Below are 23,495 nucleotides of genomic sequence, written 5' to 3' on the forward strand. Positions count from 1 at the left end.
AGCTCAGTGTTTGTAAAGTAACTAGGAATGGGGAATTCCAGATTCTTTGCTGATTGTAATGATGCAGAGATACAAAGAGAGAAAGAGAGGTGTCTCACTGTCCTAACAAACAAGGAGATCTTGAATTTAGGGTTTACTTTCAACAACCAAAGCTGCATCCACTTTGCCCTGGTCCACTGAAATGCCAATAAAGAGGTATTGGTGTGATTTACCACATTACAAGGAAACATGAAGTTGAAGTGTGCTCCAGGCGAATACTTGAAATGTTGTTCAATAAAGAGGAAGAAAACTGTTCAGTGCTAGGCCATAAGGCAAGTTCAATTTTGCAGTTCATTAATGAGTCATAGACATATTCAGAAGAATTCCTTTCACTGTATCAATATCTTTAGAAGTGTCCTGATTTCAAATGTGATGTGATTATCTTGCTCCAGAACACAACACCATAGAAGTTTATCACCTATAGGCGGAGAGAAGAAACAGCATTTCATTGTAGAACTTTATTGTCACCTATAATGAGTTATCTGATTTGCAGAAGCAAGTAAATTTACCAGTAGTCTTAATCTGCAACATTAAATCAGACTTGTTTAAATTTGATACTTATATAGCTATGACATTTATATAACTAACTAGAACTAAATTATATGTTTTGCTCTTGCATTGCTTTTGCAGAGTATTGTGGAGGGAGCCAGGTGATCAATCACTGTAGGATTACTAGGAATTTATATCTTCTATGAAGTTTATAAACCTTTTCACTAAACTGTGAGGATTTCGTAATTCATGACTTTGTATCTTTCAGTACTGGACAAAGTGCTGCATGTAATGTTCATCAGAAAGGAATTATTTATAAGTCAGGATTTGGGAATTACAGATCCTGTAATTCACCAACAACAATGAAGTAAGATAATAACAAGTAAGAGTGACACAGCATAGTGTCATGACACATACAGCATATAAACCCTATAACCTATAACAAGCTAAACCACTACATAGAGCACAGTAACATGATAAAGCATGCGATGCATAACGCATCATGAGAGCGCTCATATTGTACTGCTGAATTTAGTAGTTTTCCTTCATTGCTTTTAATAGGCTTTGGAATAGAAAATCCTACACTGCAGAAAAAGAATATATTTCTATGCTAGATAGAAATATCTCTCTTTTTTTCTAAGAGAGACCATTTGAATCTGCTTCATGCCTTGAAATGTAAGCCATTTGGGACTATAATGCATAATGTTCACAAAATAATATATATAAAGCATAAAAGGCACAGGAGTATTCCCCAGTGATGTATTTCCTTGTGTCATGGTTTAAAACCAGTCAGTCAGCTCGTTCACTCACTCCCCCCCTTCTTTCCCCCCCCTACTCCTGGAGGGACAGAGAGGAGAACCAAAAAGAATGCAACTCCCACGGGTTGAGATAAGAACAGTTTAGTAACTAAGGTATAACACAAATCACTACTGCTACCACCAATGATAATAATGATAAAGGAAATAACAAGGGAAGAGAATACAACACCTCACCACCAGCTGACCGATAACTTGCCCCCCCCCCCCAGCCCAACCAATCACCGACCGATACCTCCTCCAACCCTGCAGTCCCTAGCCAGCCCTTCCGGGTCACTCTCAGTTACACCCTGGGCATGACGTGCTGTGGTATGGAATACCTCTTTGGTCAGTTTGGGTCAGGTGTCCTGTCTCTGTTTCATCCCGGCTTCCCCTCCTCCCTGGTAGAGCATGAGGCTCACAAAGTCCTTGGCCAGACCAAAACATCAGTGTTATCAGCTCTGTTCCCAGGCTGAAAGTCAAAACACAGCACTGCACCAGCTACCAAGAAGGAGAAAAATGTCTGCTACTCCTGAACCCAGGACATGTTTCCCAGGAATTTATGAGTTGCCAACACACAGCTACTGATCTGAGTCTTTCCAGCACCAAAATTTTTAGGAAATTTGGAAAAGAAACCTGTCAGAGCCCTGAGGCGCCTTTAACCAGTCAGTATTAAACAGCACTGCACTACTTCAGGGAAGTTACTGTAGAAAGAACTGGCTGATGGTTATGTGATACGGTTATGTCTTGTCTATAACCAAGCTGTTTCAGGCAGCGAAGGCACTGTGATTTGCAGATTGGGATTGAACTATTGAGGAATATGTTGCCACAAAATGATTGGAAGTAATATTGATGTGGATTCCAATGTGGATGAAATTTACGGAAGAAGAAAGGGCGGTGAGATGTTCAAGCCACACACTATGTCTTTGTGAGGAAATCCTACGACTGCAGACTGAGGAACTACTCTGGGGGAGCATTGTGGAGTGATTATTGTTTTCTTACACACCTGCTGATGCATCCATTCCTGAGGATAAGGTATCAGGCTACACAGATGTTCTTCCTGTCATGGTACAGTCATATCTTGTATTCCTAACCCAGGCTGAACCTGGAAATTAAAGGCTCACGATCAGAACACAAAAAACTGCAAAATGTGGGCAAACATTTATACATGTTAAATATACATATACGGTTATATATGTTACATACATGGAGTTATATATCTGTGCATCAATGGTTGTCATAGCCCTCTGAGCTGCTGGTTCAGTGCTGTTTCCAGTAGAAATCCTAATAAGAGAGCATCATCAATTACCATCTACACATTGATACATAAATCTACATCTACATACAACTTAAAACAGTTTTTCCCTCCAGATCACTGAAGACAAAATATCTGTGAAGAGGATTTATTTCCTTGCTCTTCATCACTTTGGTACAATGTAAAGAGAAGCAACAGCTTTAACAACTGAGCCTGCCTGAAGTATGTTGACAGATACTTATTACACGCAGTGGCTGAAATAGTAACTGCTGCAAAATATAAATACATATTAGGCTATTGGTAAAGACAGAATAAGGCTATTAGGGTTTTTTCACTGTATGAAACACTCATCCTCAATACACCACTTGGTTTAATCTCTTACAGCTGATCAAGCTGATGTGCTGGTATAAAGATCCCTTTCCTGTTAGTGTCACCAAATTCTTGGCAAGGTGAAGCTTTAGGGAAAAAACTGCCACATCCCATAGGCTTAACATTTTGACATGAGGTGAAGATGACATTTAATCAAATATTGGGTTGAAAACCAAAGCAGTCTGAAGAAAAATGTGTGCAGAAATTCAGCATGGATACTGCAGCACCTTATGATGGGAAAAATCTGGGTCTGATGCTTTGGTTCAGAGATGAGCAATCCCCTATCCTCCTGTTTCTTTTGATGCAGTCTGTGAATGCTGGAATGGGAGCAGTCTGAGACAGATGATCCTGTTTCAGGTTTATAGATGCACATGCAGAATTAGATACTGCATCTGTTTTTTTGTGCACTGATTCTGGTGTTAAAGATGTGAATAAACTGTGCCATCACTGCAAAAGCTGGGCAGAGGTCAAACAGGCTGTGCATCCCGTAGAAATCTTTCACCTTCCTTCACTCACAGACTTTTCTTTCATTCCTTTGAACAGATTTTCTACTAACTTGTGCCTAAAATGCAATCATGCAAAGAAATTTTAAACAGCCACACTATGAACACTAACGTCAAGTCCCAATTCAGTAAATGCACCAAAGTGCTTTGCTGAAGGGCTCTCATTTGTATTGAGGTAATGTTCCCTGCAGGAAACCTGAAAGGGAACAGCAATGGTGATGATCCTTCTTCATTAGCAAAGTCTTTCTGTACACACAGAGAAGATAAGGAATGGTTCTGCCCAAGGAAGAAGGGAACTGATAAATGAAACAGGTCTCTTACAAATGGGCAGTATGGCCATGAATTGGTCTTAATAACATGTGAAGGAGAACCTCATTACACCTTGTCTTGTTGGCAGCAGTAGGGAGGAGACCAGGGTGAGTGGAAATAATATGTCAGTGGCAAGAGAGTTTACAGAAAGCACTAGAGAGCTATCACTGCTGTCTCGTGGGACAGAAATCCTCATTTAAACACATTTCAACTGCATGCACCATAGGCTTTGGTACCTGAAATAAACTTGAGTGACTCCACTTAATCTCTGCATCTGTCAAACGATTTTTAGTTGTATGAATAAACTGGAGAAGGGGCAGCATGCAAAGGATAAGGTTTATTTTGCTGTAGGTATTGTGCAGGGAGAAACCACTTAAAGGTGCACTGTGACCCACTGAAGCTCACTGAGTACTGGAGGTGCAGTTTGGGAGCATCACGTAATCCGCCCTGTGTAACTCCACTTCGTTCCCACAGCAACCAGAGGCAAAGCCCCAGAGCTCATAGAATGATTTGGGTTGGAAGGGACCTTAAGATCATCCGGTTTCAACCCCCTGCCATGGGCAGGGACACCTCACACTAGACCAAATTGCTCCAAGGCCTGTTCAACCTGGGTTTGAACACTGTCAGGGATGGGGCAGCCACAGCTTCTCTGGGCACCCCGTGCCAGCGCCTCAGCACCCGCACAGTAAAGAACTTCTTCCTTAGGTCTAACCTGAACTTCCCCTGTTTTAAGTTTAAACCCATCACCCTTGTCCTATTGCTACAGTCCCTGATGGTCCTGATCACAGAAGCAGTGGGACCTTCCTCCTATGTGTTAGTTTAGAGCCAGCACATGCCAGATATAAATGGATATGTGGTAGGAGAGGCCAAATGGTAAAAAAGCATGTAGTTCAAGTCAGTCTCCCACCCATCAGTAACTGCTATGGGATGCTAAAGTAATTTATCTTAAAAATTAATTTTATTTATGTAAAAAATCTTGTAAAAATCATGTTCAATATTTTCTCCATCCCCAAACCTTTGGAATTATGTGTACATGCCTTAAAAATTGAACTCATACACATACATATATATGTATAAAGTGAAAGCACATTCCCCAAGAAATTTTGGAATACAGCAGATTGATTTTTGTCAATGATTTTCCTTTGGAAAGCTGAAAACTGTGTGGGGAGGTATCTGCAGTGCTGCTTCAGCTGGAGAGTGAGCTATAACCCAACAGAAACCAGTTTCTGCATCTGTTGATACCATATAACAGACAGACCGGATACAATAAAACCATAACCTGCCACCAAAGCTGTGTTTGATCTCCATAGAGCTGACATTTAAGGCCTCAACACTGCACTGGAAAAATCTTAGCAGGAACATCTCCATAACCTGGTCTAGATCCTGGCTCCCATACATCAGCCCATGCTGATGGACATCCGCTCTTGATGAAACAGCAGGGACAGCCATGGAAATGCTTCCTAAGGCGGAGAAGGTACGGTATGTGCACAGCAGAGACGGAGGGCTGTGTCTGGAGGAGGGTGAGGACTAGTGGCTCCAGTACACAAATCAGGGCTGAAATACCAGCAGAAATATCCCAGCGGAGGGCTTTTTATTTAGACACTGAGGTCAGGGCGGAGGTAAAAGCAGAGGCCACCTGTTTGCTGCACCAGAAAGGGCATTTCCTCCCCGTACCGCTCCATCCCGTTCTCCATCCGCTCGGGGGGCCATGTCTCTGCCCCTCCTCATGGAGCGCAGGGGCTCAGGATGTCCCATATACCCCTTGTGTCCGCACCCCACATGTCTCACCCCGGGGTCCAGCCCCCTCCGCACCCGGGCCCGCAGCGCTCCCGCCCAGCCCCTTCCCCTCCCCTCGCTCCTTAAACCCCGCGGCCGCCGCAGACCGGCCCCTCTCCCGCCCAGGCGCCCGGCCTGGCTCCCGCTGCCGCCGGGTTCCGCTGCTGCCCCACATCCTGCTCGGGCCCCGTGCTTCCCTCTCCTCTCCCCTCCCCTCTTCCCCCCCGGCTTTTCCCTCTTTTTCTTTCTTTCTTTTCTCCTTTCTTTCCTCTTTTGTTTCTTTCCTCTTCTCTTTCTTCTTTTCTTCCTTCCTTTCCTCCGTTCTTCTTTTTTCCTCCTTTCTTTCCTCTTTTTTTTTTCTTTCTCGTTTTTTTTTTCCTCCTTTCTTTTCTCCCTTCTTTCTTTTCTCCCTTCTTTCTTTTCTCCCTTCTTTCTTTTCTCCTTTCTTTCTTTTCTCCTTTCTTTCTTTTCTCCTTTCTTTCCTCTTTTCTTTGTTCTCTCTCTCTCCCCGTCTCCCCCTCTCCTCCTCGTCTCCTCTCTTTTTCTCTTTCTCCCTCTGTTTTCCCCCACCCCGACGGGGACGGGTGAACAGAAGATGCTGCGTTTTGTCCATTCCCGCCCTGTCACCAGCAAGTCTTCTTGAGAACCTGTGCGCGCAGGGGGTGTCTGCGTGTGTCTGTGCCCGTGCTCTTGTCCCTGCACGCCCATCTCCGGAGCTCGTCCCGTCTGGGCTGACAACTCCGCGTTGACACCTCGGCTGCGCGCTGAGCGCTGCTCAGGACCCGGGCACCAGCTACCGTTTGGGTAGCGCTGTGTTCGTGCAGGTAAGAGGACGTTCTGGGGGCACTGTGACTCTGAGCACCACCTTTGTTTTGTCCTTTCCATGTCTCAGTTGTGCAGGGAGGCAGCTCAAGTTCAGAAGAAGAGTGTTTTCTTTTTAAGTATGTAGACATGCAGGAACAGGATCTGCCCTACAAAGAGAACCCAGCACGAACTGTATTACATTATTCTTAATCTGCATTTACTTGGTTTTCCCTTAGCAAACAAGTTTTCAGACCACATATTTGGCTAGGTGTCATCTGAATCAGGTCAGGTTCAGCCCTCGAGTTGTGATTAGCAGATGCAAAGTGCCTTCACTGCGGATGATGAAGCAGCGACTGAGGAATGCATAATGCCTTCACTGAGGAAAGCCATTGTAAAAGTTCAGAGCTGACAGGAGGTTTACAGATGTCTACATTATAATTACTGTTTTCAGGGCTGGTTCTGATTGGGATTTTGATGACCTAACACCTTCTTGTACTCTGTGTGACACTATCGGGATGCAGGACCACCATGGATGTTAGCAGGATGTTTCCTTTATTTCATATGCATCACGAATGTACTATGCACCACTTTATAGCTATAGCCTGTATCTTCCTCTAAGCTGCCCAATTCAGCAGTTCCTTCACTTCTGTGTTTTTTACGTATCTGATGTTCTTAAAGCAAGTGTACTGACTGCTTCCCAGCTGATGTTCCACAGGCATTAGCATGCATGCAGTGCTCTGCCTGTTTGCACTGATTTTGATTAAGACCTTAAAATAACACAGCCCATCTGTGCAGTGTGGACACTGATGGAGCCATTCTCAGGAAAACACACCTGCAAAATCTGTTGGTGTAGCTGTGTGCTTAATTTGCACCTAGGATCACTCTAGATAAGTGCCTGAATCTCTCCCCTTTTTCTTTGATGGATGCCTGTTTAGACATCTGATTCGGGGGAGTTTGTGTAAACACTGAAGAATAAATACCCACTGATAAAATAGTAGGAGCAGTTTCTCAAATAGGTTGGGCAGGTGATTGTAAGGTGTATTTTGCTTCAAAAGTTTTTTTTTTTTTTTTTTTTTTTTAAGAGTAAGCATTTAGTAGTTTTTACTGAGGTTTCAATCCTACCATCATGCATATTTTCCAGTGTGATGCTTCTGGTGGAGTTCAAGGCCAGGTTGGATAGAGCCTTGGGTGACATGGTTTTGTGGGAGGTGTCCCTGCCCATGGCAGGGGGGTTGGAACTGGGTGATCTTAAGGTCCTTTCCAACCCTAACTGTTCTATGATTCTATTCTATGATTCTATACAATGGCTATGCTCTCTGTATGCAGATGTGACAGTGCTCTGAAGTAACTTCTAGTAAGACATATCAAGTACACATATTAGAATTTGCATCAGAGAAGTGTTTGTTTGTGGAATATTATTACAAAGAAAGTTCTGAGTGTGTATTGTTATTTTCAGTACATGTGTTGTGTTGCTGTTGCTTCTAAGAAGAGGCAAAGAGCTGTTTTGGGGTCCTTTCTGCTGAAACTGAGGCTTGGAGAATTTAGAAGTCCCATTCTGAACTTAGAAACTGGCAGCCTGCCTAGTGATGAATGTCATCTGCTTTTGTGTAAAATCATTCCAGGGAAGTCCTCGACACACTGGAAAGCAAAGGGAAGAAACCAGGTCTTCCGACTTCCAAAAGAGCAGATAATGGTACCATCTGGGATAAGCCTGGGGCCAAATCTTTCTTGTTTTACTGATGTAAATACTATTCTTTCAAACATGAGTAAGACCAATGCCATGAATGAGAAGAGGGTATGGGTTGGAATAGTATATTGGATGAAGGACTTATTGTGGGGGAAGCATCAGTGTGACTCATGAATATGACTCATGTTAGTATGGTGGAAGAGCAAGGTCCCCAGTGGGGACCCAACGGAGGAGGATTTAGGTGGAAGAATTAGTTTGTTCCTGTGGTCTGTGGGAATCTTTTCCTGAGCTCAGAGACCCAGACAACATGTGGCTGAGTGTGTCTGAAGCACCTGTACATACATATAAGTCTTTTCTTACTTCTGCTGACATTTCGTGCAGTTTTAGGGCAAACATCATTGCTACATGCCAGAGCTAGCTTTTGATTGTGGAGATTATGATACTCAAAATAACACGAATAAAAGAACACTTTTGTTTCCAGCACGTGATAACTTTCTTGTGAAAATAGGTTTCTGAGATTCACTCAGTAATTACATTGGATTGAAAGGATATTTCAATTTGTCATTCCCAACCCTTCCTTCTAAAACCTGTTTTGATTAATCACTGCTAGATGGGGCAATACCTCCCTTCTAAAAACTATTCTTAAACTCTTTCTCATAGTGAGGAGTGAAACCTTTAACAAAACCCTTGCATTGTATCAATGATTTGTATGTACCACCATCTGTGAATAATACAGGTGATATTGGGCTATTTCAGTCTTTCAGACAATGCCAAATTCCCCAGTCTTTCTTAGATAAACTTGTCCCCCATGACACTGAAATATCCCCTCCCAGCCTTTCCAGCTGTTTTCCCTAGTGAGGAAGATGTGGCAGTGCATTTCTGCCTTTACAACCAGCTCTTCAGAGAGGAGCCATTCCTGCAGGTCTTTCTGTAGTGGAATGAGTCTAAAGTTGCTGGGTCCTTATTGAATACTGTTCACTCTGTATTGAGCACTACCAGCTGTTACAAAGAAGTTTTGGAACATGGGAGCTCAAGTTTTGGGAATGAGGAAAAGGGGAGAAAGCATCTACAGAAATCACTGAACTGTAAGAGGAATTTGGGACATATTTTGAAATCCTTGTAGCACATGTAAGTAGGACAGGAAACTATCAGGTCATACTTGGACACAAACTCACCCTGTTATTTTACTGCACCATACTCTTTATTTTACTGGTGTTTTCCTAATGGCTTGTTGGAGTTTCTGCTGAAGGTTTTGTGATCCCCTTCAATGGAAGTCCCATCACCAAGGGTCAGTAAATTACAGGTGAAGTTAAGCATTTTTTCTTAACATTACAGCTAAAAACCTCATTGGGCTATAGTCAGTGGCTATGGACAGAGGATGTTCTCTGGCAGATGTGCTGCACAGCCTTTAGCAAGTCACTGAACCTGTGCACAGTCAGTTCTTCCACTTGTGAATGAGAGATAATATTAGAAGGAGAATTTGCATCAGTTGTGACCTTGAGATCTTAAAAGAAAAAAAATAAATGTATTTATTAGTTCAAAACATTCTGATTTCTTCTTAATTGAGTAATATATGCTATAGTGATAGGTAACATTTCCAGAGTTTGAGTTGCAAGGAGAGACTGGCTGGATCCAATTTTTGGGAAGTACAGAATCAGAGAACCATTTAGGTTTAAAAAGAGTTTTAAGATCATGGAGTCCAGCTGTTTCTCTAACAGTGCCCACCACTAAACCATGTCCCTAAGCACCACATCCACCTGCTTTTCAAATACCTCCAGAGATGATGACTCCACCACTGCCTTGGGCAGCCTGTTCCAATGCCTGACCACCCTCCAGGGAAGAAATTTCTCTAATGCCCAATCTAAACTTTCCCCAGGTACAACTTGAGGCTGTTTCCTCTTGTCCTATCACTTGCTACTTGGGAGAAAAGACCGACCCCATCTCACTACAACCTCCTTTCAGGCGGCTGTAGAGAGCAGCAATGTACCCCTGAGCCTTCTCTTCTCCAGGCTAAACACCCACATTTGCTCATTCATTCCTAGTCTGAATATGAGGATGGGAGGGGCGCGATGGCTAATAATTTTTATTTTTGAGCATTACCAAAAGGTCTATGAAGATTAAATATCCATCAGATATTTAATAGGATATAATCAGATATCCTTTCTCCATCCAACAAGGAACAAGTATGGACCCAGTATTATTGCCTTGAGGAAGATGGGTTCAAGATTGGCAGTAGCGGGAGAGATGGTGGGTACATCATCTGCCAGGAACTGTGGTATAGAGTAGAGATTTAATTTGGAGTGGGGACAAAAACTAACAACCCCCCCAATCAAACATTATTGATATGCAACAGGTATGTTACGGTAGTGGAAAATTCATTTCATATCACAGGTGATGCAAGTAGTGAGGTAGCTTTTGTTTCGTTTTGCTGCTAGAAACAAGCTAAACCCAAAGATTTTTTGTGCTTTGGAAGAATGAAAGGAGGCTGAGTTGCTATTCTTCATTACATTGGGGTTTTCATAGCAAATACCTGGTATCTTTGTGTAGTGACAAACAAGAGCCTGAGATTTCTGGGAGTATTTTGACTTTAAAAGGCTTCTTCCTATAAAACCATATAAAAACTCTTAAAAGACTTCAACAGTGTTTCTTCCCCAGCATGGAGACAATTTAACACTAAAGAGAGGACACTGTGAGCCCTGGCACTTGCTCACAAGCTCTCGTGCTATAGAAATAAGCAGCAGCCCATCCTGAGAGCGCACTGAGGAGTCACAAATCCCACACCAGGGTATACATGGCTGTAGAGCTGGCCAAAAACATTGAAAACCTGTGTCAGAAAGCTTCTCCAAGCTGTGCTAGCCTTAGCAATTCATTAGGCATGAATGAAATTGAGTTTTGGGTCGTATTTTGCAAGTACTGTCAGTCATGATTATGCAGTTGTCTGGATTTCCTTTGCTCAGGGGATACTGCTATCACAGAGCTTATCTGCTATGCAGTAGATGTAAACGATCCTTCCTCAGCTTATCAGAATCTATTTACTTTGCACCGATTCAGTTCCTTAGAAATTAATCTTTGATTCTTTGAAAAATATGAGAATCCCTTGAGTTCAGTTTAAACAGTCGATTTGATTATTGTTACTTCCTAAATGTTGATTCTTCAGTGTTTTTAATAAAAAATGGCAAAATGACATATTTCACATGGCATTTGAGGGGATGTTTAAACCATTGGTAGTTTTCAACTGGTTTGGACTCATGCTCTTTGATCTAAGCTTAGCCAGCACTCGGTTGTGGCTTAATTGCTTATTATCCAAGTGCAATTTCTGCAGTGCTGTTTGCTTAGCCATGTTGAATTATGTGCCTATTGGCAGCATCCAGGTATTTCTTTCCAGAGAAACCAGGTTTGTATTGATTGCTGTAAGAAGAATTACTCTGCATATCAATTGCAAAGATTTTCTTTGAGCTGGAAATTTTATTGCTGAGGGCACCAGGAGGGATTTCTGTTGGCTTCACATTTAGTCTAAAACTAACTACATTTGTACAACAGAACTTCAGTAATTCCAATTTCATCAGCAGATAAAAGTTACAGATAATCTGCATGGGCTGTCTTGATTACCACTGCAGTTCTTAGAAATGAAGCAACAGCTGGCACCCATGTCAAAGCACTTGCACTCAGCATCCCTGCAACCTGTTATCCAATTCAGTGGTAGAACCATTTTTCTCCACAATAAAGTGAGATACCCTGATGAATCACTTTGTATTGAGCACTACCAACTGTTACAAAGAAGTTTTGCAACATGAGAGCTCAAGTTTTGAGATTGAGGAAAGAGGGAGAAAACATCTATAGAAATCACTGAACTGAAACTGAGAAATTGGGGATATATTTTGAAATCCCTGTAGCAAATGTAGGTAGAATAGGAAAAGAGCAGGAAAATGAACATATTAAGAAACTATCAAGCCATATTTGGACAGAAACTCACCCTGTTATTTTCTTCCATCATGCACTTCATTTTACTGGTGTTTTCCTTATGGCTTATTCCAATTGCTGCAGAATGTTTTGTGATTCCCTTTCAGTGGAAGTCCCATCAGGCTTCATCAGGGGTCAATAAATTACAGGTGAAGTCAAGGATTTTGCCTTAACCTTGCAGTTAAGAAGCCCACTGGACTGTAGTCAGGGGCTATGGACAGAGGATGTTCTCTGGCAGATGTGCTGCACAGCCATCAGCAAGTCACTGAATCTGTGCACAGTCAGTTCTTCCACCTGTGAATGAGAGATTGAAATGCAAAGGAATGCATGGTTTTCACACCATTGTAGTACTTGATAAGAAAAGGGTGCAAAATATACCTAAACATCTTCAGCAAATCCCATTCACTTGATCTAAGCAGGGTGGTCAGGCCCAGTGGTTTTAACTCCTCACTGGTAAATGAATTCATTACCTGCTAGGAGGCAGCAAGGCACAGCCCTTCTGTAGCACCTGAAATTCATCTGCTCCTGCGTGAGCACTGCCAAAGCTCAAATCTGCTTCATTTCAATGATCTCTTGCATCACAGCCCACGATACTCTTAGTCTGAACGTGAGACCTCATGATGTAGCTCTGCATGACCAGAGACTTCACATTCCTGCAGCAGGAACAAAGCAAAACAATCATTTATGTTGCAAAGGACAATACTTTAGCACAGGTAATAAAACTGCCTGACTGCTCTGGGCTGGGCTAAGGCAGGAGAGAATTACTCACTCCTAACAGATGGGTTGACAACCTTTGTTCAAGTCTGACATTTCATAAGCCATCTTGTGCTTGAGTTGTTTCAAGGCAATTTCCCCCATCCTGTTTTGCTGTTTAATTATGGTACCACCTCTAGAGTATTTCTAAGAGTGTTTTTTATGTTTTTTTTCTGGAGGCTTTTCTTGATTATATACAGGTAACTGCTTTTATGATTGATTTCTGGAATTAAAATGGTTTACACCTGGGTTTATTTTTGCTTCTTTCTTTGCCATCGCCTGGGTTTATTACTGAGTGCATTTTCTGTTCTGTTTTTGGTTTTGTTTTTTTTTTTTTTCAGTCAAGTTATTTGTGTATTTCTGAGTAGTTTCTTTTTCTCCTTTTTAATTCACTGTTCAGCCTTTTTTATTGCTGCCTTTGACTTTTTGTTTCCTTTTCAGTAGGTATCTCTATTGTCATGTTTTCTTCCCTTAACATCCTTTTTCCCTTAACATGCCTTAGTAGCTGTTCCCAGATTATGGGCCATGACCCCAGGAGGGCTGTGGCATTTATGAGTGGGCTATAACATTAAGTACTAATTTTAGATGTTTTGACACAGGGAAGAAGTTGGAGAAATCTGATCAAGCTGTGTATAAAGAGGAATTGTCTTCCCTTCAGCAGTTGCTGAGCTAAGACTGATAGCACACAGCAAAACAGATGAAGAATATAAAGTACCCTTATCCCAGATTCCACTGCTATGATATACAGCCTAAAACTATTTACCCTTACTTCCATTTCTTGTCATTTCCATGCTCCGTGTCTGTCTCAAAAGGAGATAAGTTTTGAAGGTAATAACCCATAAGGTAGGTCCTAGCCAGACAAGGAAGCCACAGAGGGAGCTTGTAGGTACAATGAGTTTTGGGAAGTCTGTATCCCAAGTTGGAGGAGTTCCTGGCAGCTTTGTAGGTCTTCGAGATTCATAAGAAATAAAACCCCAAGCAAACCACCAAAAATAAGGAGGAACAATTTTATGTTAAACACTGCTGTTTGTCCCCTTAGCTGCATGCCAAGAAGTGTCTGTTCCTCTCTATGGATTGTAAAGGGCTGGTAGGTGGTTTATTCAGATACAAACACACTGTAAATCTCTCTATTTGGTCAGATGAATCACCATAATATCAATAAGTCCTCAGAGCATCACTCAGTAGAGTTAACTATGAAGACTGCAGTCCCCACAGGATTGCTGGGGGGGGATCATGGCTGTTGACCAAGAGTCAGTGGCATATCTCTTTCAATAAATTAGCACTGCAGAAAAGTTCTGTATTGATTAAAACTAGTGATTAGAGTGAATGGGAGGGTCTGCAATAGTTGCAGCAGGCCAATGTGCCAATTTTATCCCAGGTATCAGATCTAGGATCTTTCAGGACATATGCAGTGAGACAGTGATGTCATGTAGCTAAGCGCTCCATCATTTACCTGGAGTATTGTGTGCAGTTCTGGTGTCCTCAACATAAAAAGGACATGGAACTGTTGGAACAAGTCCAGAGGAGGCCATGAGGATGATCAGGGACTGGAGCACCTCCTGTATGGAGATAGGCTGAGAAAGTTGTGGCTGTTCAGCCTGGAGAAGAGAAGGCTGCGTGGAGACCTCATAGCAGCCTTCCAGTATCTGAAGGGGGCCTACAGGGATGCTGGGGAGGGACTCTTCATTAGGGACCGCAGTGATAGGACAAGGGGTAATGGGTTAAAACTGAAACAGAGGAAGTTTAGATTGGATATAAGGAGGAAATTCTTTCCTGTGAGGGTGGTGAGGCACTGGAATGGGTTGCCCAGGGAAGCTGTGAATGCTCCATCCCTGGCAGTGTTCAAGGCCAGGTTGGATGAAGCCTTGGGTGATATGGTTTGGTGTGAGGTGTCCCTGCCTATGGCAGGGGGGTTGGAACTAGATGATCTTAAGGTCCTTTCCAGCCCTAACTGTTCTATGGTTCTATGTTCTATGTATGGATGATATAGGAAGTATCAGACTGTTGGAAGGCACAGTATCTTAAGAATGCTCTTCTCCAGGGCCCATGCAAGAGGACGGATTACACTGGCTTTGGGGAATACTATCCTTTGTGTTGATTTAGTTACCCCTTGTTGCCAATTTAAGACAATACTGACATGAAGACAGTGTTTCTCTTGCATTTAAACCTTTCAGCAAAACTAATTCCCAGAACATGGTGACAACTTCCTGTGAAACAGACACTTAAATGATAATTTCACTATTCCTGTTATCAATGGGATAATGTTGATAAATTCTGGTTTTTCTTTACGAGGCTCTGCAGAGCATGGATTATCTATGTAGTCTCTCAATCAAATTACATTATTACGCATACTCCTGATCCATGCCTGGGTGGGAGGAACCATGCCATTGTGCATACAACTTTTCTGCTTCATTACCAGCTCTTCTTGTTTAGCTAACATGTTTGCCTGCTCAGATGATAAGTGACAATCCCTTTTCTATTCTATGACATGATGCTGTATTGGATGGCTGTGAAGCTGATAGGAGAGTTGTTCTCCTTCACTACTCTTCAGAAGAATGGGAAGTGTGAGGAGGCTATTAACTCCTTTAAAATCTTCTATGGCTGTGTACTCAGGGGATTTGTGAAATCCTCTCTGTTAGATTGTAAACCCTTTCAGCACAAGGATCTTGCCTGGTAAACAGAGCACCCTTTGCTCCTGTCACAGCACAGATAATATGGGAGAGGAAAGTTTTCCTTTTGGTACAACACTTGGACTGCTGGACTGACTGTAATTCCCACTCTGTTGCAGTAAACTAATGCAAAACCTTCCATGTCCAAGACCCTGACTTAAAAACTGGCATTTTAAACACCAGGTGATGGGTGAAGAGCCTGGTTATAACCCTTTTCTAATCCCTCCAGGACCAGTTTCTAACTCAGTTCATAAACAGAATATTGCTGGGAGACATATCTCGATGAAAGACTTGCGGGGATGGTGGCACCCCGAAGATCAGATGAGGGGTCATTTTATTTTAACGCTTTCAAAGGCTCACTCAGGATGGAGAACCTTGGAGGAACTACTGCAGGTAAACCATGGGTATCTCTATAGGGCAGAGCCTGACTTTAAACTGCTCCCTGCAAATAATCCCCCAGGTGCTGTAACAGGGACCATGACTGAAACGAGATCTGAGGCAAGGGTCCACACAGTTACAATTCAGGAGACTAAAGCAAGCTAATAGAAGATTTGGGAAATGGATTTGTCCAACCTACCCCTATTTGTCCCACCATCTGCCTGGGTTTATTCACTGACTAACTCACCTTTCTTCCTGAAAACATCTGCTCCATAGGTTCTTAGATTGCTTGGGAATGTGACAATGCCAAGAGCAGCACTCAGACTCCTGAGCAGTAAAGGAGTGACCAGGAGGGTCTCACAGGTTTTACACTAGATCCATATTGTCTTAGTGGGTTTTAAAGAGTCATTTCTCAGCAGTTAATGCTTCTCTCGCAGTTTCAAGTGCATTGCCTACTGCCAAGGGCAGAGCTTTCTTCCTACATGTATGGGTGATTACTGGGCTTGTTTTGTCCTTTTAAAAACCACTTGATTCACATCGAAACAGCACTGTCCTTCAGTCCTAAGAATTGTGCAGTCTTGTATTTTACTGGAGATGGTCCTTTTTAGCTCATGATTTATCATAAAAAGACAAGCTTATGGCCTTCTTGAAGATGTCAAACAATCACAAAAGGCTATGGATTTCATCCCCTGGGGTACAAAATCACTCTGTTATGTGCCACAACAAAAGTGGTAAGAATGGGAATTAAAGGCCATTATTTGCAAAAGGAGGTTGTCAAGTATTAGATACTGGGGGCAGATTTTGAATGGGTTGTGCTATCGTTTTCTAGGAGAAAGAAGAAATAGGGTACCCATATGTTATTACATAAAAAAAGTAGCCTGACATTTGAAACACTTAAATCTTCCATCAATGGTGCCACTGAAGTGAATATTTTAAGATGCATTTGAAAATGCATCTTAATGAATCCTGCTTCCTTTGATGCCATGTATAAAACCAGCAGCTTGCATCTCTCAGTGCCCATTTCTATGTTGCAGACTGTGAGATCCCAAACTTTTAACAAGGAAAGTTAGTAGAATGAAAATAACTAGATTTTCTGAATGAATGGGAACTCAGGGATTACTTTATATCCAACTCTATACTTCAGATATAGATGTCTTTTCCAGGTTCCATCGTTGTCTGTCTTTGGGAAAAGCCTCTGACCTTGTTCACGTTGATGCTTTCTTGAACTAAAAATCAATTCTTTAGGATATGGTTTAAACAATGTCTGAACAGAGTGTGAAATAGAGATAGGAAAATGAATGCAATCCTTCCTGTAGGTTTAGTGTTTTCTGGGAACAAATCCATGAGGTCTAAGAAGGGCTTTGTCACTAGCCATGATTATCAGGGAAGTTGTGAATGCTCCATCCCTGGCAGTATTCAAGGCCAGGCTGGGCAGAGCCTTGGGTGACATGGTTTAGTGATCTTAAGGTCCTTTCCAACTCTAACTATTCTATGATTATATGATTTAAGGCTTCAGCAGCATGTTTATTGTTACACAGGCTTAAGTGGAAAATGACTCCCAATTTATTGAGGTTCCTACCATGGTGTCTTTATTTAGGGGCAGATTCTGTCATCCCAATAAAAAAAATATGGAGTGCTTTAATCCACTAAGAGGTGTGCTGAGATACCAGTGGGATTGTTTGAACGTTGATCTTTCTGGAGGCTGTGTTACTAAATCAGCAGAGATAGCAAAGGCTGTGGTCACTTCTGATTCACATCATTCAGGGTGTGATATTTTAAACCCAAAATCTCTGCGATGGCTTCCAATGATGTGATGAGTTCAGTAGGAACACTTGAAGTACTAAAAATGCAGGACTTGTAAATTGCTTTCAATAATTGTCAAAATATGTATGTTTAAAATGGTGAAAAATCTGTTTTTAAAATATGTACATGACAAGTAATGGAAAACTAATGCACTCAGGCTGCTCTCTATAGCAAAAGCAGGTGGCAATATCCTTTCTAGAGATGGCACCAGGAAATAATTCAAGTCACAGCGTAAAAGCCACTGACCTCTGATTGCCAGATAGCAAATTGAATTAAATGGGTATCTGTAAATACTGGTGTATTCCCGATACTGGGACCAGCACAGAGATTGGTGTATCTGTCTGCAGATAAAAGGGATGTTAAGAAGTGCCTGTGCGCTGCCCTGGGCCAGGCAGGAGGTGAAGGCAGACGCTGCCCAAGCAGTAATCATGGGAGGCACCGCAGCAGGGATAGCCCTTCGTTACCATCCTTCTCTTCTGCATTTGTGGTGGCTGTGAGGCTACTTTGGTCCCTGGGAGGGGTAGAGTAGATCCCAAGTTCTGCCCACATCCTGCCAGTCCCTGCCTGTTTTCTTGCAGGGCTGTAGCCTGCAGAAATGCATTCCTCTGCATGGGACAGAACTCAGAAATAAGGTAGGTCTTAATGTGGCTGAGAGCCATGTGATGGGAAAACCACTTTTGCCTCCGCTCATTCTTTTCCTGAGATGAGAAATGGGATAACAAAATCCAATCCTAGAATAAATCTTTGCATTTCCACTAGGAATGCTCCCTTCGCTGTGAGATTCACACTAGGCAAAGGCAATGCTCCTATTTATAACCTGTGGTTGAAGGGAAGTCTCTCATTAAGAGTTGCCTTATACTAACTGTTGAATGGATTTAAATGCTTTGGGAACATTTATTTCAAAAGCCTGTCCTCTGCAAAAAGGTGGGTGAGCCTCAGCATCAGGGTCTGTGCAGCTTTATTCATGCTTTGCACTTCTGTAGTTCCACAGAGCCTTGGGTTTGTTTTGGTGTTGGTTTTGATTTGTCTTTTTGAGTAACACAAAGAGCTGCAGCTGCACATCAGGATGGAGTCAGGCTCTGAGATACCAGACATTTGCTGCTACAAAAAAATAATTGATTCCTGCTATTTGGAATGTGATGAAACTGAAATGTGTTAAGGTTGAATACTTAGCCTGCACTTGCATGATCTTTCCAATAACTCATGTTCCTTTGAAGCCATTTCACCGTCCTGACTTTCCTGTTCTTGAATTGTTGCCAATGAAACTGAGTCCTCCTGATGTAATTCACAAGCAGGATTCATAAAGCTGACACTGTTTACATTGGTATGTGGGGAAGAGAAATCTTTTTGCCTCTAGGATGTTATTAGGAACAAGATGACAACTTGTGAATATTTTCCAGGTATCATAATTCTTTAATACATTGGAATGTTGAATAATATTAGTGATAACATCACAGCAATGTGTGACAGAAGAGTTAGTATTTCTGTTACATTGAATTGCAGATACCTTTGTTCTAGCTTAAGGGGGACATCAAAAGTCCCAATGCTAAAACCTTTATTATAGGTTTTAACATTGTTTTTTTTTTTGTCTTCTAATGCATTCAACCTTACAGGGACTTCACCTGTGAGGTATGCAAAACCAGGTAAAACAGTGGTCTCATGGCTATCCGGTGTCATTTCTGTGGATATAACTGAATGCTTTATAAAAGTAATGGACCACCTTTTATAGGAACTCTTCCAAAGCAAAGCTTTTAGAAGAAATCTAATCGCATGCTGTGACGGATTTTTGTGTGGGTTTTGGTGAACTCTTGATAGTTAGTGAAGTCATCGTCAAGTTAGACAAGCTGCTACATGTGAATAAATGAATCACTACATCACACTAATGCAGTGGTGTGGAAAAGCAAGAAGTGGTCTGTTGTCAGTGAGAAGGGGTGCAAGAGCAGATATGCTTTGCCATTTGCTCTGACAAACACTCTTCCACAGACTTCAGAAGTGGAAGGTCTGTATCAAGACTAAAGACCTATATCATGCTTCCAATATTTTATCTGTTCCATGCAGCTCATAAGAGCTAGAACACTTATCTCTTGGACCTGAGAGTCAAAGCTAGGGTTCAATGCAGATAGGAGCACCAGAGAGGGGTTAAGCCCACAGCAGTCTTCTGCTCAGGTGGTTGATATTAATGCAGGAAAGCAGCAGCTCTATCATCTGGACTCACATAGATATTTCCACAGGGGGTTGGAAAATCCCTTTCAAATGTCAAACATGGCTATTGTACTGTATGATGCCAAACATATACAGAAATCTGTGCCATGGAAAGGTGTAATTTATGAGCTAAGTACAGTGGCTCTCTAAAGCTTTCATATCCCAAGCAGTGTTGAAATACTGTTGCTTTACAGCTCTTGCTAGTAAGTAAATGCAGCAAGACCAGATTTCTCACACAGCAAGTATTTCTCCAGATCTAACAGTTTAGGGTTCTTAGACATTATTTCTTTTCCCATAAATCTGAGTGGTTTGGGATTTACACCAGTTATTGCTTTTAAGTGTAATTCTCAGGTGCCCAATTTGCCTGAGAGATGTGTTTGTGCCGGCATGGCAAAATGAAAGCCACAGTTCAGCAGCGTAGATCGAAGCCGGCTGGGTTTTAGAGCGAAAATTCCTTCCCTGAATTTGGGAGTCACCCCAGCAACTCGCATGCCATGCATGCTAAGTGGCAGCAGAAGGGTGGAAGCTGAATGGAGATCAGGATTGCGTCAAAAGGCCTGGAAGTTAGATAGGGAAATAATGGCTGAAAAATGTACTTTCTTCAGTAGCTTTAAAAAATGCTTTCTGGTAAAAATACAGTGAACTCTGTTGCTATAGCTACCAGCAGGGTTTTATAGAGAACTTCTTGAGGTACTTACTGTTTAGAGGTACACAAATGCATAGTTTTTCTTAGTCTGAGGCTTCAGCATCACCTTGTGTTTGGATACTCTCCTAAAGCATTTCAGCTGCCGCAGTGTTTAGAGTTTGTGGAAAAAGCAGAAAAAGGTGAGGTTCTATGTTGATCTTGAGAATTCTTTCCTTCCCCCTCTCTTTATTACACAAGTGTAACATAGCTGATGTAGCTGAGCTAGCATGTTATTTCATTTCTTATTTGTTTGTCTGTATGGGGTTCTTTTTTGGCTAAGGAATAGCTAATAGCATTGTGGGGATTCATTTTTTACCTTAGTAGGGAAAAAACAATTCAAGTCATTTATTATCCACAAGCCTTGCCACTTGTTCTGGGCCCTAGAAGCCAGGGAAAGGTTTCATATTAAAACATGACACTGCAAACAGAAGATAAATGCATACATTCTAGAGATCAAGTACATTGGGTGATGGTAACTGAGCACTTGAGCAACTTCCTGGTTCTGGTGTGGGAATATTGTGTCTCATAAATCAAGACTGATGGCTCTCTAGAGCAGGAAAAATGCTGCAACTTTTGTACAAGATATAGATGAGATACTGGTATTATCAAGAAGAATTTTGTACTTATGTTGGCCAGGAGGTGAGACTGCACATGATCGTCCCTTTCATCTGTAATAATCTATAAATTAGAGTTGTTCCCTGAATATGTCAAGATGAATACGAAACAGTTTTGTAAGTTAAATGAGGTCTTTTATGTATCCATGGAATACAAGAGTTATAACACCTGGTTTTATCTAACAAAAAATGGACTGTCAGTCTTGCTAACAGAGGCAAAATAAGCACAATCCCATCTCTTAAATGGAAACATTAATATTGCATGCATTAATATGTAGATTAAAGCATGTAGATTAAACATACAAACATAGACATGCAGAGTGAGCATAAAAACATGCAGGTTAAAGCATACATTAACATGTAGATGAAAATAGTTACTCTTCAGAGAACAACTGTGTCTAAAATATTTGCTTATCTGTCTATGGGGTAAATTCATGTGCAGCTCTGCCTATCATGGTGATCAGTACTATGGCATTTTACTTGGCACTGAAAGGAAAGCAAAGAAAGCTACCTGCTTCGGGCTCAGTGGGGCAGGAAATCAAAAAAGATACAGAAAGGGCTAAGGCACTCACTGTCTTTTTGTAAGCTTTGTTTTACTGGTGAGGATGTCTTCAGGCTTCCAGGTTCCTGACTTTACCTGTGGAGTCAGTGAAAGCAAAGCATTACCCACCAGTATTTAGGATCAATGAACATCAGGGTTGACTTTATCCAATACAGTTTATGGATTCAGAAGAATCAGACTGAAGTGTAACACTTTAGGCAATCCAGGACTCCATGAAGGCCCCATAGTATTAGTCCCATATCCATCATAATTCACCAAGACACTGGACTAAATCCTGCACAAGGTGTTCTTTCTAGTATAAAAGTTCAAAAAGACATTGATTTTCCTAGCTCTGCTTTGGTCCTTCTACCCAAACCTGCTTTCCTAGGGCAATTTCATCATTCAGGAATGGGTATCTGTTTAGAAATCTAGATGTGCTGCTTCTGTTCCTCTGTTCCTCATTAGACTTTATACTCAAGTCTTTACACCCTCTTGCCTCTGAACTTGCTAAAGTTTCCTATTATTATCTTTACCATCTGTTAGCTGTTGCTGCTTTTGGCTGACTTTCTTGATCACCTTGACCAGTAGACATCTGTTGAAGTATTAGCATCTCTTAAATTCCAACATCTAAATCTTAGCTGTTTGTTTAGGCTCCTTTTGTTGCATCTAGGGAAAAGAAGTGCTTCTTGTGAGTAGCTCACTTATTTTACTCATCTGCCTTAGGAAGAGATAAAATCAGTCTGGCTATGGATTTATTTAGAGTCTAATGAAGTAAATCCCAGCCAAAGCTCTTGTCTTCAGAAATAGCCTGGTGTGAGACAGTGTCTTAAATTCACCTTTAAAGTCCAGAAAGGCACAGATGTGATTTCATTGAAGTTCTAGCACTGCTGTCCATATGGATATCTCTTTTCCATTTCTGCTATTCTTCATGTCCCTTCTCCTCCACCAAACTGCCAAGTGTTGTGTTTGCTCTTATTTTCCTTGTAGCTACAGTATGTCCTGCCATCTGATCCTGTCTCTCTCATTTCCAGTTGTTTCTGTTATGAAGAGAATACTGCTTTCTTGGTGTTGTCACACAGCCCTTGGCCATCCACCTGAACAGAGCACATGGATAGAGATATTGTACCATAAAAGACTTACACTGAAAATCAATACTCTGTTCCTGAGATAGCAATTCAGTATGCAAGGGTGTCACCAGTTGTGGAAATAATGGGAACTTTGGAAATTTTTGAGTCCTTATCCATTTGAAAATATCCTCCCTCCTATCAAATACTACAATCTTTGCTATCTACTATTGCCTAACAAATAACTATCTCTTCTTTTAAGGAACAAATTCGGAACATTACATACGAATAGGTAAGGAAAGGGAATCAAATAAGATTTTGTTTCAGGTCTATGAGACAGCTTGGTATCACACTTCTTCCTACAGCTATTTATGAAAATTAGAAGGAAGGAAGCAGAACAGAGGAAATGGGTCAGGGTGTGAGTTGAGGTGGGTCAAAACCCTTCCAGCCATGTCAAGATAATTGACTTGACACTGTCCCACCTGTTGCCTTGAGTGCAGGCTGTTGTGCTCGGGTAGCTGGTAGTGACATTTTTTGTAAGCTACTAAGTGATGGGCCTCCTGTGTCTGTCAGTTCCTGGTGTGAAAGGAATGTACGGGCTGTAGAGCACAACTTTCGGTTTCTTATCCTTTCTGTGTGAGTGACAGTGGTGATGAGACCCCTTTCTAGTAGAAAATATAGGTAGTTTGCATGCTTTCTTCTGGCTACAGGCTTTTTCCTGTTTAATTTACAACTTTCAGACCAAAATTTGCTGTACTTCTTTTAAGTGTTGTCTTCATCATCCCTATTGCTCACAGCCAT

General features: G+C 41.7%; 1 protein-coding gene and 1 long non-coding RNA gene across 7 annotated transcripts in view; one reads left to right on the top strand and one right to left on the bottom strand.

Moving 5' to 3' along the window:
- The first annotated feature begins 5,995 nt into the window (after window positions 1-5,995).
- The window catches only part of COL22A1 (collagen type XXII alpha 1 chain), a 223,280-nt gene continuing 205,780 nt past the window's right edge, over window positions 5,996-23,495 (top strand). Inside the window, exons 1-2 of one of the 5 annotated variants that reach the window (XM_062626972.1) lie at window positions 17,967-18,220; window positions 18,348-18,512. The gene's annotated coding sequence lies outside the window, so the exon portion shown is untranslated. Of the gene's footprint in view, window positions 6,339-17,966; window positions 18,221-18,347; window positions 18,513-23,495 lie in introns of those variants that run through there. The other 4 variants (XM_062626969.1, XM_062626971.1, XM_062626975.1 and 1 more) reach the window with 4 other exon arrangements.
- Window positions 9,353-12,527, bottom strand: LOC134168029 (uncharacterized). Of its 2 annotated transcripts, none has more exons than XR_009966367.1 (3): window positions 12,364-12,526; window positions 11,999-12,279; window positions 9,353-9,472 (listed from the first exon to the last, which is right to left on the bottom strand). It is a non-coding gene; the product is annotated as an uncharacterized LOC134168029 (long non-coding RNA). The 2 variants fall into 2 exon arrangements; XR_009966366.1 differs by having other exon boundaries at window positions 9,369-9,529; window positions 12,364-12,527.

The sequence above is a fragment of the Pezoporus occidentalis genome, unplaced genomic scaffold, assembly GCF_034315485.1.
Source record: "Pezoporus occidentalis ecotype Australia unplaced genomic scaffold, CSIRO_AGI_Poc_V1 ctg3, whole genome shotgun sequence".
NCBI classification, from domain to species: domain Eukaryota; kingdom Metazoa; phylum Chordata; class Aves; order Psittaciformes; family Psittacidae; genus Pezoporus; species Pezoporus occidentalis.